This window comes from Danio rerio, chromosome 4 (genome assembly GCF_052040795.2).
Source record: "Danio rerio strain M-AB ecotype USA chromosome 4, GRCz13ab, whole genome shotgun sequence".
Classification (NCBI taxonomy): Eukaryota; Metazoa; Chordata; class Actinopteri; order Cypriniformes; family Danionidae; genus Danio; species Danio rerio.
The window spans coordinates 6,514,521-6,532,500 of NC_141024.2; the positions used below are offsets into that span (position 1 = coordinate 6,514,521).

The 17,980-nt window shown below is 35.8% G+C and overlaps 1 long non-coding RNA gene across 2 annotated transcripts in view; it reads right to left on the reverse strand.

Moving 5' to 3' along the window:
• The window catches only part of LOC141381572 (uncharacterized), a 135,608-nt gene that overhangs the window by 99,776 nt on the left and 17,852 nt on the right, over positions 1–17,980 (reverse strand). The window contains exon 1 of one of the 2 annotated variants that reach the window (XR_015482508.2): positions 4,255–4,362. The exons of the other annotated variant lie outside the window; for it this stretch is intronic. This is a non-coding gene — a long non-coding RNA (uncharacterized LOC141381572). Of the gene's footprint in view, positions 1–4,254; positions 4,363–17,980 lie in introns of those variants that run through there. 2 annotated transcript variants of the gene reach the window in all.

Genomic DNA, 17,980 nt, shown 5'->3' on the forward strand with positions numbered 1-17,980 from the left:
CTGAGAGCGGCTGTTCTTCAACATCAACACAAAAGCAAGAGAGAGCAGAAAAGAGCGAGACAGACACGGAGGCGAGAAAAGGTGGCTCGGCGCTTGTTTCAATTGGCACACCTGCTTTGAGAAACTTGGCTCAAACGGAGAGGTCTAAAAGTTAATTACACCCTCGGTATGGCCAAGAGAAATGTTGCTAACTGACGTAACCTGATAATAATTTCAATATTGCTGACAGTTATAAACTCATCAAGTTGCAGCCTAGGGCTTGCGCAACGTGCACAAAGAACGCCAGTGTCTTTCAAATGCAGTCCCACGACTGATTCACTGTCAAAATTAGCACCTTAAACGATACGATGAATTATTTCCTGGTCAACAAAGAGCATTCACTTTGCTGCCATCTTAGTGTTTATGCTGCAAAATGTGCTTAAACTTCACACGCAATCGCACTTAGCACCAATTTTGTTTCCATGGTGCACAGAAACACCAAGCACAAACACACACAAGGGAAGGCGTGAAGTCTGTCGTGTAGATTAAATGACACAATATAATTTGTGTAATCATTCTCACTGTAACTTGTCAACTGCTGGCAGCAAATGTGTTGCATGTGATCTTACATGTTTACTGCAATTTGCATGTATATTCAAAACTGACAAAAAGAGGCACTCCATGACTGGGTATGTTTAAACCGGTGGTTTACTTCACATCTCATGAAATCTTTTAACACCAAAATGAAATAAATTGACACTTTAGTTTAAGTAGTAATTGTCACTATTAACTACTGGTTTATTACCCATCAATGATTGAGAAAAGATTGTTTATTTGTACTTATAAAGTACATTTTCTGTCTGACTGTCATGATCACCATTGATCTAGCCTGTGCAGATTGCTGGAGAACTATACATATGCCAATTTAATGAACTACAACTCCTACCATGCACCTCAGACACACCAGTTCCTGATTCCCCTGATTACACACACACAGCTGGAAGCTAATGATGGACTAATCAGATGGACCATATAAACAGCACACAAACACACACAGACCTGAGTCTTGTTTCTCCTACGAACATTACTAAGCATTTTCTCCGTTTATCCTGCCGTGTTTTTGATCCTTGTGTTGTTTACCGTTTGGATCGTTTTGCCGCCTGTCCTGAACATTAGCCTGGAAGTCATAATTATTTGTTTGTTAATAGTGAGAATTGAGAATTGTCAATGAAGTAAAGTTAAAGTGCTTCATTTTCAATAAATAAATGAATATAAGTAGCACAGATGCAAAAACATATCAAATTCTCATTTTAATAAAAATAAAATTACATCTACAACCAGCGCTGTTGTGTCAATTGCAATGTTTGCTATACTACCTTTCATTTATGATTGGTTACATAAAAACCTATATAAAAAATATTGATAAAATATTACAGACACATTTATTCTATTCAATAAGACCACAACGTAGAGGGAAACAGGGAAAAGAGCAGAACAGCTTTTTTTCCTCTCCTCCTCTACATTTTTTTTTGCGTGGGTGTCCGACTCAGGAGAGTTCATGGTCTCTCCACAGAACAAAGGCCTTCAATCACGCAACACAACACTACCCACAGCATCCTGCTTTCTAATTAATATTAATCACCTTCAGCACCTCAAAAACATCACAATAAAAATTTACATTTATTTGACCTAGTGATACACTGCAAAAATAAATAAATAACTAGCTAAAAAACAATAAGAAATAAGCAAATAAATACAATATATATTACATAAAACCACAGACAGTAAACTAATATTAATAAATAAAACCTGTATAAACCAATTTTTTAATAAATAAATAAATAAAATATGCATTCATGCAAACAAATAACAAAACATACTACAATAGATATTACATAAAGGCACTAACAATAAACTAATATTGATAAGTAAAAACCTATATAATTCTACTGTTTTAAACAAACAAACAAACAAACAAACAAACAAACAAACAAATATATAATGCATTCATGCAAAGAAATAACGAAATATACCACAATATATTACATAAAACACAGACAATAAACTAATAATATAAAAAAACTATATAATTGTACTGTTTTAAATAAATAAATAAATAAATAAATAAATAAATAAATAAATAAATAGATAATTCAGAGTTCTTACACCTTTTTCAACTTCAAATTCCAGCCCTATTCAAGCACTTTCAAGGTGCAATTTATGCTTTTCCGGCACCTAACAACCACGCATGGTAAATTACGTTTATATATGCTGTATGTACTTTTTCAAATTTAATCCGATTGTGCTATTTAAAAAAACAACAACAATATGACATTACAATTTAAATACTTTGGATCATACATTTATTGGGATATTTCAACCAAAAATGGTAAAAAAAAAAGAAAAGTTATTAGATGAAATATCTGAAGTTTAGTCTCTTTCTACCTAAAGTTGATGTCTCAAAAATGAGATTACAATCAGATGTTGTTTGGGTGTAGTAGCAAGTTAACATGTCCGTTTCAAACCATTCCAGAGCACTTCGTTTGGTGTTTTAGGTGCAAATATGCATTCTGTGTGAATATCTGCTACAGATGCGCATGCTGGGAACATTTTGCAGTGAAAACTGGCAAAACAACAATTTTATGCGATTGCAAAAATGTTCTCAAAATATTTTGAGCTCGCAATGATAATATTTCGGGTGCATATGCAACCAAAACAGTCGCAATTTTGAGCCCAACAATTTCAAATTCAAGCAGGTTCAAGCACCTTGTCTAAAATCCAAGCACTTTCCTAACCTTGAAAACTCTGATTAAAAATCAAGCATTTTCCAGGATTTCCAGCACCCATACGAACCCTGAATAAATGAATAAATGACGTAAACAAAAAAGCATACAAACCAAAATGTTGTTGCAAAATTATACATGCATATATACATGAATCATCAAGCATATATAACTGCAGAATGAATTGATTTGCCAATAACAATCAAGTATTCCAGAGTGCTGTATAATAATTACACACATAACTTCAGTCCTGGCACACACATTAATGCGCAATTTAACAAGGGACACAGACAGCCCTCCACAACTCTGAAAAGTGTTACACATGAGATATATATATATTTATTTTTTTATCTGAGCTACAACTTTTCAGATTGCATTGCATCATTTCTGAGCCGCAGGACACAGCTTGCATGGAAAAACAAGCGAAAAACTGTCACAGCCAATCAGAAACCAGATACTGTCACAGCCAACCAAGCATACTTGCAAAATCAAACACAGCATCTAAACGGCTTAAGAGGAAAAAACAAAGACCGAAACTCTGCGACCATGTCAGTCAAACCCTCATTACACCAAAGCCATCATGCTCCAATGCTGACCCTAACACTGAATCTGTACACACATACCATTAGTCATAGACCGACAGCGAGTGTGTGTGTGTGTCTGTGTGTGAGTGTGTGCATGTATGTGTCTGGCATTCATCACACTGTGGGAATCAAATGTCCCAACAAGTATAGCGATGCCAGTCATTTTTGCCTTGTAGGGACATTATTTTAAAGAAAATGTCTCATAAATAACACAGAATGAAGTATTTAGAAATTGCGAAGATATAAAATGCAAATTGTTTCCGGTGTAAGGTTGGGAAAAGAGGACAGAATACACAGTACAGTTTGTTTAGTATAGCTGTGTACAGTACAGATCTCACAACTCGACCCGCAATTAGAAGTGTACAAAGTCTGTTTTAGCTCTACTGTTAAAGATCTGGGTGTTATATTAGACAGTAACTTAAAACCATATTCTTTCACCTGAGAAATATCGCTAAGTTATGAAGTATGCTCTCTATCTCAGATGCAGAAATGCTAATTCAGGCTTTTATGACTTCTAGGCTGGATTACTGTAATGCTATGTTCACTGGTTGCTCAGTATTCTCTATTAATAAACTAAATTTAGTGCAAATTCCAGCAGCCAGAGTTTTTATCAGGTCTAAGGAATTTGACCATATCACAGCAACTTTATCCTCCTACACTGGCTGCCTGTTAAGTTTCGTATTGATTTAAAAACATTGCTGCTGTAATTTCCCTCAAGCATACGCAAATTCAATTGGTTTCTGTGATGCTGGTTTATTAGTTGGCTTCTCCCACAAATCCACCATGAAAACTAAACAGTAACAACAAAACAAATGTACTTAATACAAATCAAAACATATGTAAACAAACAAACAAACAAACAAAATCTAGAAACTTCAAACACAACATACAAATATAAAGCAAAATACCTCATTGGCTGCATGAAAGAAATTGTCCTGAATGCTGCTTAAATCACTTGTTGAAGTCCTTTGCAGTCAATACATCCATTGACAAGCACATGCAAACAATTCATGTTTGCCAATCGCTTACTAACAGGAAGTGATAACCTCATGGGCAGTCAGCCATTTCATACAACTGCAGAGATTTCAAAATGAAAGTCCCAAACCAAATAAATTCACATATAATTCATGTAGCTTATGTTCTTAACAACAAAAAATTATCTTACAAAACATAAACAACTTATATACTTAATTTACCAAGTAACAGCAAACAGTTACAGCTGCTTACCTAAAAAGCTTTAAATAATCCAGATTCTGCTTATCTAACCAACCTTCTGTCTCGCTACAATCCAACCCGCTTTTTGAGATGAACTGAATTGTATAGTACAAAAATCAAAATGCCTATGGAAAGTCCCCATAAAACATAAAAACATGTGTGTGTCCTTACAAATGTACTCGCAAAAATATCAATATCAGTTCATTTTGACCTTGTGGGCCAAAATAAACTTTTTTCCACAAAAAAATGGCTTATAAATCAGAAAAATGCAGATTTTTTCCTGTTGAGGGTTGGGTTTAGGAGTAAAGTTGGGGAAAGAAGACAGAATATACATGTATAATATAAACATCATTACGCCTATGGGAAGTCCCCAATAAAACATGAAAACTCATTGTGTGTTTATTCCTTGCAATCAATTTTGACCTTGTAGATACATTTTTGGTCCTCATGAAGAAAAATGGCTTATAATAACATAAAGTGGTTTTAAACTGTGAAAATGCTGATTGTTTAGGGTTGGGTTTAGGAGTAAAGTTGGGGAAAGAAGACAGAATATGTATAATATAAATATCATTAAGCCTATGGAAAGTCCCCATAAAACGTAAAATATACATGTGTATATTCCTTGTAATCATTACATTGAGGGGATCAAATATCCCTATAGTATGACAATATCAGTTAACGTTGACCTTGTGGGGACATTTTTTGGTCCCCATAAGGGAAAAATGGGTCAAATCACACAAAATGAAGTGTTTGTAAAATGTAAAAATACAGATTGCTTCCTATTATGGTTGGGTTTAGGAGTGTGGTTGAGGAAAAAGGACAGAATATACAGTCTGTATAGTATAAAAATCATTATGCCTTTGGGGAAGTCCCCATAAAACAGGAGTACACAATGTGTATGTTTCTTGCATTCTTTACATTGTGGGGACCAAATGTAAGAGTAACAATATCAGCACATTTTGACCTTGTTGGGACAATTTTATTGGTTTTCATGAGGGAAAATGGCATTCTTTACATTGTGGGGACCAAATAGTACTACTAGAATAACAATATCAGTCAATTTTGACGTTGTGGGGACATTTTATTGGTCCCCATGAGGAAAAACGGCTCACAAAATAATAAGTGTTTTTGAAATGTAAAAATACAGATTGTTTCCTGTGATGGTTGAGTTTAGGAGTATGGTTGGGAAAAGAGGCCAGAATATACAGTCTGTGTAGTATACAAATCCCTGCCAATGGGGAAGTCCCCATAAAACATGAATACACAATGTGTGTGTGTGTGTGTGTGTGTGTGTGTGTGTGTGTTTATGTGTTTCTTGCATTCTTTACATTGTGGGGACCAAACGTACCTACACGAATAGCAATAACAGTCAATCCTGATCTTGTGGGGACATTTTCCCCCATGAGTTTTAACGACTCATGAATCACATACAACTTATGGTTTCTAAAATGTAAAATTGCAGATTGTTTCCTGCTGAGGGCTGGGAGTAAAGTTGGGGAAAGAGGACAGAATATACAGTATGTATAATATAAACATCATTACGCCTATGGGATGTCCTCATAAAACATCAAAACTCAATGTGTGTATGTTTCTTGCATTCTTTACATTGTGGGAACCAAATATCACTACGTGAATAACAATATCAGTCAGTTTTGATCTTGTGGTGAAATTTTTTTGGACCTCATGAGGAAAAACGGCTCGTAAATGATACAAAATAAAGTGTTTTTAAAATGTGACTTAGGGTAATAGAATATAGCGTAATAGAATATACAGTTTTTTTACAGTATAAAAGTGATTACATCTATGAAAAGTTCCCACAAAGATAGATGTACAAGTGTGTGTGAGTATATTTTTGTGTATGCATGTGTGTGGATTTCTTTAGGACAGCTGAAGGTCACTCAGACGTTCAGGCAATCACCCTAATGAAAACAAACGAGGGAGAGTCTGCTCGCTTTCTGCGTAATCAAACACACGAGCCGTGGACAGAAAGAGAGCAAGAGATAAAGAGAGAGAGAGAGAGAGAGGGGGATCTAAAGGGTCTGTACCTTAGCATTGTTCTGTAATTTACTGTTTCCAGTTTAGGTCCGCTTCAGGGGAGATTTAAAGGCAAGCGGAAACAAAAAGAGCTCCGGCACAAACACAGAGGACGGAGACTTTACAGGCAATCCTGAGTTACGACTTCATCTTTAAAGTAAGAGAGAATGATGAGCAAACACTCATGGACAAGTGGAGCTTTCGGCTGGTAAAGATGTTGTGGTGATAAAACATTGTAAACTTCAAATCCGAGCTAAGCTTTGTTTGTTAGTATTGGTTTTAAATCTATGGGCTTGAAAATGTAATTGCTGGCTATATTGCTCTTTAGCAAATTCTGGCATATCAAATTGACAACTTTTCTGTCCTGTAAAATGAAAGGAAAATGTTGATGACTGATCCTGCACTACACAGGTTTTTGTCCAATAAAAACACAGAGTGAGTCTGCAGCCAAACAAGTCAAGTAACTGCTGTTAAAGTACTTGACTATATAAAAGTATTTTAGTATGACATAAACATTCAGGAAAATTGTTTAAAAAATATATAAATAAATAAAAAATAAAAAAAACATGATGAATAAATATAAAGAATAATAAAGATAAACGTTTGATCACTGAGGTTCTGTCTAAATGTCTATTAATAAGCAAACTAATATGCTCAGTTGGTGCTCAATAAACATTTATATATACTACTAATATATATATATATATATATATATATATATATATATATATATATATATATATATATATATATATACATACATACATATTATATATATATAAATAATAATCAGGCAAATGGTTTAAAAAATTGGATATTATGATGTGACTTTATTCTAAAATACCAACAATAAAAATACAAGTGACAATAAAACTAAATCACAAAGCCAAATGTACACTATAAAAAAGATTAGTCCACTAATGAGTAAACCTGCTGACTTAGAGTGATTAGTAAATGCATAATAATAAAGATTAAATTAAGCCAACTTAACATTTCTATGTTACAAGTTTACTTTGAATTTAAGTGAAGTCAACTTGTTGATTTTCAGCCAACAAACTTTTTTTGAAGTAGCTAAAAGCTTTTTTACAATGTACTGTATATAGATTATGAGTTGATTTTCAGTTCGTGTCAATGAAAATTGTCCAAACAGGATGTGAATCCCATAATTTTAGGAGTTACTTCTGTTAAACTGTCAATAATCAGATTTATTTTTTAAATGTAATATTATGAGGTTACTTTATTCTAAAATAATAATACTAGTGACAGTAAAATGAAACATAAAGCCAAACGTACATTATAAAAAGAGATTAGTCAGTGAGTAAACCTGTTGTCTTAAAATGATCAAGTAAATGAATATATGCCTAATTATGAAAATAAAGTCAAGTCAACTAAACATTTCCAAGTTACAAAAGGTAAATTTGTAATTAAGCCAAGTCAACTAGTCACTTTAAGTCAACAACCCTTTTTTTAAAGTAACTAATCCCTTTTTTTACAATGTACATAGATTATTAGTTGATTTTCAGTTTGTGTAAATTAAAGTTGCCCAAACAGAATGTACATCCCATAATTATAGAAGTTACTTCTGTTAAACTGTAAATAATCAGGCAAATGGTTTAAAAAATTGGATATTATGATGTGACTTTATTCTAAAATACCAACAATAAAAATACAAGTGACGATAAAACTGAACCACAAAGCCAAATGTACACTATAAAAAAGATTAGTCCACTAATGAGTAAACCTGCTGACTTAGATGATAAGTAAATGCATAATAATAAAGATTAAATCAAGCCAACTTAACATTTCAGTTACAACAAGTTTACTTTGAATTTAAGTGAAGTCAACTTGTTGATTTTCAGGTAACAAACTTTTTTTTTTAAAGTAATTAAAAGATTTTTTTTACAGTGCATCTCTCTCCTTCACTACAGTATGCACTGTTTATGGATTATTAGTTGCACAGCCTGATTATTTAAAATCATTAAATTCAGTTCTTGTGAATAAAAGCTGCCCAAAAAGGAAGTGCAACCCCTAATTCAAAATAATAATAATAATAATAATAATAATAATAATAATAATAATAAAAAAACAATTCCTATACATACATACACATTTCAAAAATCTATAAACTGCTTTAATCTGGTCTACGCTGTGGATTTCATCAGCCACGAAGACACGAGACGCGAGCAGACAAAATTTGTCTCTTCATTAGCATGGCGGCTAATTAATGAGCAGTTGTAAATCAGTCTGAAACATGAAGGCAGCAGCTGGGCTTGAAATATCCCTCGCTTGAGAGATACGCGAGAGAGAGAGAAGCAACTGGTGAGTGTGAGATCATTGAGACATTAGCACTGATCAATAAGCAGAAGCCTACTATTGCATATAAACCATCCCAGCGGATGCAGCGCCTCAGGCAGGGAAAGAGGAGGAAACATGGGCTTTATATGGAGCCTCACATTCGTTCAATCACAAAACGCTCGCCATTCCTCCAGACTGAGCAGCAGGTGTGCGATCATTTCTGACGCAGCTCCAGACGTCTCAATAAATGCATTATTGTGTTGTCAGACTATATGAAACTGTCGTCCTGCATTATTGATGGAGGGTAAGTTGCTGTAAACGGCCGCAAAGTCAATGTAAAGCTGCTGCTGCTTTTTCAGTTCAGCTGATACACAGAAAAGAGGGTGTTTACGCCTCTTATGAAGCTTTGTGTGACAAACCATTTTGTTTTTTTTGTTGACACTCAGTGTACTTGTTTACTGTCCATTGATGCTACTGTATTTTAAAGGGATAGTTCACTCAACATTTACATTTATCATTTACCTTCACTTGTATAAAACCTATTTGAGTTTCTTACCTCTGTTGAACATAAAAGAAGATATTTTGAGGAATTCTAAAGATTGCAGGCACCCACTGAAATCCATCATATTTTCTTCCTACTATTGAAGTCAATGGGTGCCAGCTAGCATTTTTCAAAATATCTTCTTTTGTGTTCAACTGAAGAAGGAAACTCATAATCGTGGGCATTATACCTTTAAATTAAATCATCTGTAACTTGATATTTATTTTTTTTTGACTAGGGAGTTTATTTATGCATCATGGGAGCCTGATGACAATTTTTAAGACGTTGAAAAGTTAACTGTTCAGTTCAATAGTGACTTTCATTAATATTGTTTCAGTTTAAAGTTATATTGTCATGTATCGTAAATTACTGTACATGACCTAAACTGTAAAAAAGAAGAAAAAAAAAAAGAAAATCCGAAAATTTACGGTTTATTAAACGTACCAAAAGTAAAATAACGGCCGTTAAATTACAGACATTAACCATAAAAACACGGATATTAAATTACAGATATTTACCAGAAAATTAAATGTAAGAAAATGTTTGTAATTTAATATCTGTTATTTTACGGTATATTTCTGTAATTTAACAGCCATTACTTTACGTTTTTTTTACTGCACCCCAGCTGTATATATCTATCTTTACAGTGTAGATATTGAGTTTCCAGAAACTTTTCAGTTGATCTATGGGTTTGTTTCTTAAGACTGTATTTCCTGTTGAAACAGGAAGCTGATAAATACAATTGTAATGACAATGAAAAAATATGATAATATACTGCATCTAAATTCAATCAATCTTGGTTTACTATACAATAGAACAAAATAGCACAAGGATAAACAGAGAAAAACTTCTAAAATGTACATTATCACTCAAAGTGCCAACACTCAAATTTTTCCCGGGAGTCTCCCGTATTTGAAACCCATCTCCTGTCATCCTCCAGTTGTGTTATTTCTCCTGGAAAACTCCTGCAGTTTCACCTCCCCCTCAGATTTTGGTACATTCTGTAACACCCCTGGATTGCCAACTTTGGTATAGTATCAGATCCCAGCAGCCGCCAGAAACTCTCTACATAGTAGAGTTACTAACAACATAGTACAGTTTCTAAACCAGTTCTCAACAGTGTTATTCAGACACCTCATCATGTACAGAGACATCCTAAATGAAAACCTGTGCTGCAGACTGAGGCAGCGCACCGCCAAAATCTCAATGGAGTGGCTTCACAACAACTCAGTGACTGTCCTTGAGTGTCCCAGCCAGAGCCCAGACCTAAATCCTATTGAACATCTCTGGAGACATCTGATAAAGGCTGTACAGCGTTGCTTCCTATCCAATCTGATAGAGCTTGAGAGGTGCTGCAATGAGGAATGGGCAAAAATTCCCAAAGACAGCTCTGCCAAGCTTGTGGCATCATATTCAGAAAGACTTGAGGCGGTAATTGCTGCCAAAGGTGCATCAACAAAGTATTGAGCAAAGGCTGTGAATACTGATGTACATGTGATTTTTCAGGTTTATGATTTTGCAACAATTTCAAAAATCTTTTTTCACATTGTCATTATGGAGTATTGTGTGTAGAATTAAGAGGACATAAATCAATTTAGTCCATTTTGGAATAAGGCTGTAACATGAAAAAATGTGGAAAAAAGTGAAGCTCTATGAATACTTTCCAGATGCACTGTATGCATTTATCAGAGTATATATTTGTTGTTTGTTTTGCTCTGTTTATCCATTTTTAAATATTTTACCTGATATTGATGTTGTTTCTTAACACTTATTTGGTTGTGAGGTGCTTGTATGTCGGTAAAAGTGCTACACAGAAAAAAAATGTATTATTATTATAAAACATTTTTCTCTTTAAATGCACAGCAGACCTGTCCACTACTATACACCGAGCTTCAAAACTACCAGATATCTACTGCATCATTTAGTCATGCATTGACAGATGGTCTTCAAGGAAGGGAAACTACATTCAGAGGTGTTGTTTTGTTGGACTCTGAGGCCTGTGAGTCAGCAGCGGTGGTTTGTTGGTAGGAAAGCTGCACTCTAAGCGAGAGATAGAGAGAGATATTTCATCTTGACTGTGTCAGACAGTAACAAGCCGGCGCTCCAGGATGCAGTAAACAGCTGGCAGGGCTCCAGCGGGGGGTCTGACACTCATCTCCCTCCATCACTGCCTCCAACGGCCCCTCTAATGGACCCTTCAAACGGACGCCACCACATCCATATTTTATTTGTATGTGTGTGTGTGTGTCTGCGCTGTAGCCTGTGGTTTTGCCTGTTGTTGACACCGACTGCTTTAGTAGCATGATTTCTTGAGTGCAGAAGAAGAGGGCTGGCTACTAAGCAGACCAGTGGCACACTGACACCATGAGCGCTAAACCATATATAAATTTGATTTGCTTTTTATGTTATAATATCAGAGAAAACAATGATACTGTAGGAAATATCAAAAAATTGGACCTCATCACATGGTTAAAGACTAACTAAATGGATTTACTAAATGTATTTTAAGGGAAAGTGCTTGCAAACAATTGACATGGGCTGAATTTAAACAAACAAATAAGATTAAACATTTCTAAATTTAATTTGTACGGCCCATATAAATTGGTTGCAATCACTTATACTTAAAAAAAAATTGTAAATCTAACGAACAATATTTTTTCAGTGTATTAAAGGGATAGTTCACCTAAAAATCAAAAATTTGTCAACATTTATTCATCCTTTCCTTTTGTTAAAAGCCTTGTTGAACACAAATTAAGATATTTTGAAATATGTGGGAAACCTGTAACCATTGACTTCCATAGTAATTGTTTTTTTTTCCTAAAATGGAAGTGAATGGTTACAGGTTTTCAGCTTTCTCCAAATAATCTTCTGTTGTGTTAAGTGAACTTTCATAAACTAATTTCGAGAGGAGCACGTGATATGATTGATCACAGCTGGTCTCTCATCTGTAATCATTAATAAGCCAATTGGATCATTCCAAACTCACTAAAACTAGCCCAACTAGCATTACCCCCTCATCTTCGTTTTGTTTAGAATCCTCCCATCCACCCCATCTCCACCTTTCCTCCTTTACCAAGGGGAGCTCTCGAGAATGCTCATTGACCAGACGGGAGCCCTGGGTTCAGCTGTCTCCAAACTAAGGGGTTTCTCCCAGGACAGCATGCCAATCATGCTGTTATTATCAAGCAATATCTAAGTGTGAACTCTTGAAAGGTATGGGACCACTTGAGGGAGAGTAAATAGTGAGTAACTTTTCATTTTTGGGTGAACAATCCCTCTAACATTCTCAATCTGATTTATAGCTGCACGCTATTTGCATTTATTATTGGCAACACTTAATAATAATACACAGCATTTGATGATATGAGCTAATTTGGGGGCACTAAATGCTTTTGTTCAGTGGTTCTCAAACTGTGGTATGTGTAACACTATCGGAATGCAGGCTTACTTCTAGTGGTATATGGAGGAATTAATGAATAATTTAAGTAATAAAATGAACACACTTTTAACCCTTTAACGCAGGGGTAACCAAACTTGTTCCAAAAGGGTCTGCAGATTTTAGCTCCAACCCTAATCAAACACACCTGAACAAGCTAATCAAGGCCTTACTAGGTATACTTGAAACACTCAGGCAGGTGTGTTGAGGCAAGTTAGTGCTAAACCCTGCGGTGACACCGGCCCTCTAGGACCGGGATTGGTGACCCTGCTTTAACGCATACAATAACACCGATGTGATCAGTAAATTGATTTTAATAGGCTAAACCTTTTATTTTATTTTTAATTTTCTAATGATTGTTATGTACTCATGCTACTCTCCTTCCCATATTTGTAAAGGTTGTTGGGGCGTATCCCGTACTTGACAGGTATGGTTTAACAACTTGCTTTTCTGACACACAAAGCTTACTCTAATGTGCAGTAAGCAGACCGAATTTCTAATTTAAATATGTAAATCCAAATCACATATTTAAAGTACAAGTTAATGTTTAGATTTCAAAGATGTCATATATACAGTACATGCAACATCTATTTCAAAGTCTACCAAAATCAGTTTTTATATAAATATGATGACATTTAGCCAATATTTATGAGGTCCAAGGAACATTTCCAGGTTTTGATGAGTAGGCTACTATATGTTAATACTTTACATTTAAGTACAGCAGTTTTCTTTTTACTTTTTGAGAAGTGCCATTTTTAATTAACTTTTAGTAGCACATTTAATTTAAACATTGTTTATTTTTTTTTACATGTAACCGCAGTGCACTGCTAATGTTTAAACTATTTATAATGTTTAAAGTGGCTGACAATAATACATTTTGTCAATAATTGTAATTAATCTGCTTTGATTTTGAACTGTGTAGTGCTGTGGCTGCTTAATTAGGCCTGCTATGCTACTGTATTTAAATACTGGCCATTATGGTGGTACTTGAAGAGAATTTTTTTTTTCTGAGGTGGTACTTGGTGAAAAAAGTTTGAGAACCACTGTTTTAGTTAAAGTATAATTTTAATTTTAATTATATTGCATAATTTATATTGATACACAGAGGTGCAATATATTATTTGATTACTGACATTTTTAAACACTATTATTGCTTTATACTTTTATTTTATTCCCTTGTAAATTTTATTTATAATTTGATGTTCAATTCAATTGTTGTTAAAGACATTAATCAAATACCACAACATGTAATTAATCAGCCTAAAAACTGTGTATGTTTGATATTACTGTTATTATTACTGTTGTTTTTTGTTTTAAATTCATTTAGTTTTATTTTGTTGGGTTATAGCTAGTTTCCTGGCCTAATGTGATGAGAGAGACCATTAAAACCAGCCGGCTGTACAACCAAAACCAGGCTGATTCACTTTTTTTTTTCATAGCAAAGATATCATATGGCTGAACTAAAAACAGTTTTAAATATCATTTCAGCAAGGTTAAGTGTTCATATTACTTAAACAGTGGTGTATCTGCTAAAACCACCAAGGTCACGGGTTCAATTCCCAAACTGTGCTCATAATAATGATCCAAATACAATTACAATTTTAATTTGTTATGAATAAAGCTAGCAGTTTAAACTTCTTCAACTGAAGGATTACAGCAAAATAAAAAATAAAAAAATACAAATAATCACCATTTTGCCAAATAAAGAAATAAAAACAAAAACAAATAACAAACCCCAATACTCTCCATTAAAAGTATTAAAGTATTAGTTGCGTGCAAAAACAGATGTACTATTACTATTATTATGCATGTTCTGCTTTTGTTTTTATTTATACTAGTAAAATGTACTTTTGTTTGGTTTTCTACAGATATTTTTGCATGCTTTTATTTATATCTCTCTATAATTTCACTATAATAACATTAGCTAAGTTTGTTCTTGGCTATTATTAAACTAAATATAATTTCAGTATGTCTGAGTGTATCTGTGGCGTATGTGCAAACAACACCAAGGTCATGGGTTTAATTCCCAAACTGTGCTTATAATAATGAAGTACACGTCCCAAATAAAATTTTAAAGAGTTGTTTTGGATAAAAGTGAAGAATTGCTAGTGTAAACGTCTTCAACTGAAGGCCTACAGCTAAAGAAAAATCCTATTTTGACCAAAACAAACCCCAGTACCCTCCATTTAAAGTACAAAAGTAATAATGCATGCAAACACACACGTCCTGAATGCCTTACTTTAACACACTGTCTGTTTTAGCATTCCACTCCTCGAGCATAATCAATTTTTCATGTTGATGTGGGAATATTTGTGTAGATGCAGCAAATATTTCCTATGCTATGGGAAACAAAAGGGCAGACGTGGATGTGAGCGCGAAACGCCGTTGTGAGGCATCTTTGATGGTTCTCCTTCAAAGCGACGCCTGCCTTCACGGCCACGCCGAGGGGATTTGTGCTATTAATTGAAGTTAATTTTCTGGGAAATCAGTTTGCCGGGCACGTTGGCAAGATTGATAGCCCCGGCACGTCCCAGCACTCGGGAAAATGACACTCGTCTTTTATAGCCACACATACTTTTATCATTCCAAATCAAATTATAAACAGGAGGCCAGGCGAGCGGAAAACCTGGCGGAGGCAGATCTCCATAAGATTAATTAGGCCGGTCGGTCTAAGACAAGGTGAGGCGGCTGAAAGGAAAAAAAAAATAAAAACAGCCAAATGGAGAGAGCGGAGTTCATTGTTTGCCAGGACGTAGACTCGGAAGTCAATTGGACAATAGGTAATTAGCAGAGGCTAGTCAAAAGCAAGAAGACACTTTCTCCAGGCCTGTAATGCAGAGGGCCGCGTTATGAACCCTGCATTTAATTAGAGTACTTTGATACCCACAGGAGAGCGCTGCCCCCGGGCATCCTAAACACTGACTGACGCCAGGCAGTTCCACCCGCTCCCTGCACTCCAATTAGAGACGCACCAAGCTGGGAGGAGCGCCTTCCTCTCTCCGCGCAGCCCTCCCTCGCGCCAAACAAACCCACGCCAAATTGGCATTTGGATTAAACGACGCACCGAGATGCCCCGAAGGGCGGCAGGCTGTCTCACCTGGGCTAATCTAGGTGTCATTATAATAAGGATTCATTTTCGGCGGAGAGCAGAACTCGGGTCGTCCTAGCTGCCGCTGCGATGGGTATCCCGAACAGCGCCCTGGTAGCTCGGAAAAGCCGTCCGGGAGGGCAGAGGCGCGCGTGCAATATTAATGCCACTGTGACTGAATAAATGATAACAATACTGGGAGCTTTGCTGTGTTACAGTGGTGTATTTTTAATGCGCGGGGAAGAGTTTAGGATGCTCGACTTACACGCGCAAACATGTGGCGCATGAATTATGCAACCGCGACGCTTTCATCCTGGCATCTGCATGTTTAGTAAACAAACTGGTTCTCTTCTGGCAACAAGATGTAACTGTAAATAATAGATATTTAATTTCACAGCCGCTTTGCCAAAGGATGGCATGCACTTGTTGTGTTTGCTAATTTGTTGTATTATTCAAACCATCTCCCCGGTCGCTTCTTATCTCAGCAGGGTGATAAACAGATATGCATGAAAGCGAAAAAAAAAAACAACAAGGCGTGACACTCGAGCCTAAATATTTATTTAGCACAACAAGCCGGGGGAAGAAAAAAATATGCAACATTGTGTTCTGACATTTATCTCAATATGAAAGGGAATTCAGTGCCACGGGCTCAAATGAGAAGAACACAAATATCTGCATACACAAAGAAGTGACAAGCCCATTGTGGACTCCAAACATGCGCTGTCAGAATGGATCATTCCTCGACGCCTTAGAAGAGGAAAAAGCGCTTATGAAGCTGTCAGGAAAACAGGCCTGGATGCTTAAGCGAGTGGAGGATGCTCTGCTGGCGGCGCAGTGATTGAGCGGGTTGTTTATCTAGGCATCGCTTTGGAGTTCAATGCGCACTGTTTGATCAAAGATTATCTTTATCGATAGAAGGTGTCAAACAAACATGCGCAGGTAATAGTCAATGACAGCCTTCAGCAAAAATGCAATAAAGGCATTTCGCTAAAGGGTGCACATTAGGGCTCTACAAACGACATCCACCTCCTCCTCTTAAAGTCAAGCCAGAATCAGTTGGGTTTACAAAATCTTTAACTTATAAGCTCTTATTATAATACCAAAGGCTGCCATTCAAATCAAACAACAAAATGACTGTTGACTGTACAGTATGAGAGACTCTTTGTGCTGTTTCTGAGTCAGAGATGTTATGTCAGAAGAGAGATTGAGAGTAATGAATTGGCTTTTCTTTAAAGGCGGTGCATTGCAACAACAGCTCATCTGGAATCTGCAAAGCATTACGTCGGTTTTCTGGCAGAAGCCAATGTGAATATTTACTGTTAATGGATTCCACATCAAAAATAAGTATTTGTTTAGAAATTGTACATGCCATCTGCCATTACTTTATTAAACAAATGACCCCAAAGTAGATTTACATATTAGTATGTCTCATTCACACTATGAGAGTCACACAGCGGGAAAATGACAAGCGACCAATCAATTCAATGGAGAGTCAGCAACTTCCGGTGACCTCCGTCTATGTGAGTGACAGCAATCATTGGTGAACAGGTGGACGTGTTGAGCGACAAGACAAAGTTGAGAAACTTTCAAGCAAATCAGCAAATGAAGATCGACTTTCTTGAGTGACAGCCAATAGGAGCAGCAGTAGAGCACACGTGAACCTCTCTAAACTCCTGTAAAGGCTGGTTGCATTCTCCATGCTGTAGACCTACACAGACCTGTGTTTGAAGCAGGTCGCCACCCAGAGTGTCAAACAGCTACAAAGTTGCTGCTAGTGTAAATGAGGCAGTACGTATACATGTATGTATAGTTTGTATAGTTCTACAGCCAAGTTTCTCAAGTGTTTGTGTATTGTATTGTGAAGTTAAGTGCACTTGTGAGGTATTTTGTCACAGAAGCCACAAGTGTTAATTTGCTGTGCCTTTTGTATGCTTTTTGACACTCAAAACGTCAGTAGCTGCTGAATTAAATTTTATGAACAGACAATAACCACAGCTTCACCTGAAAATCTTCATTACTGTTTTA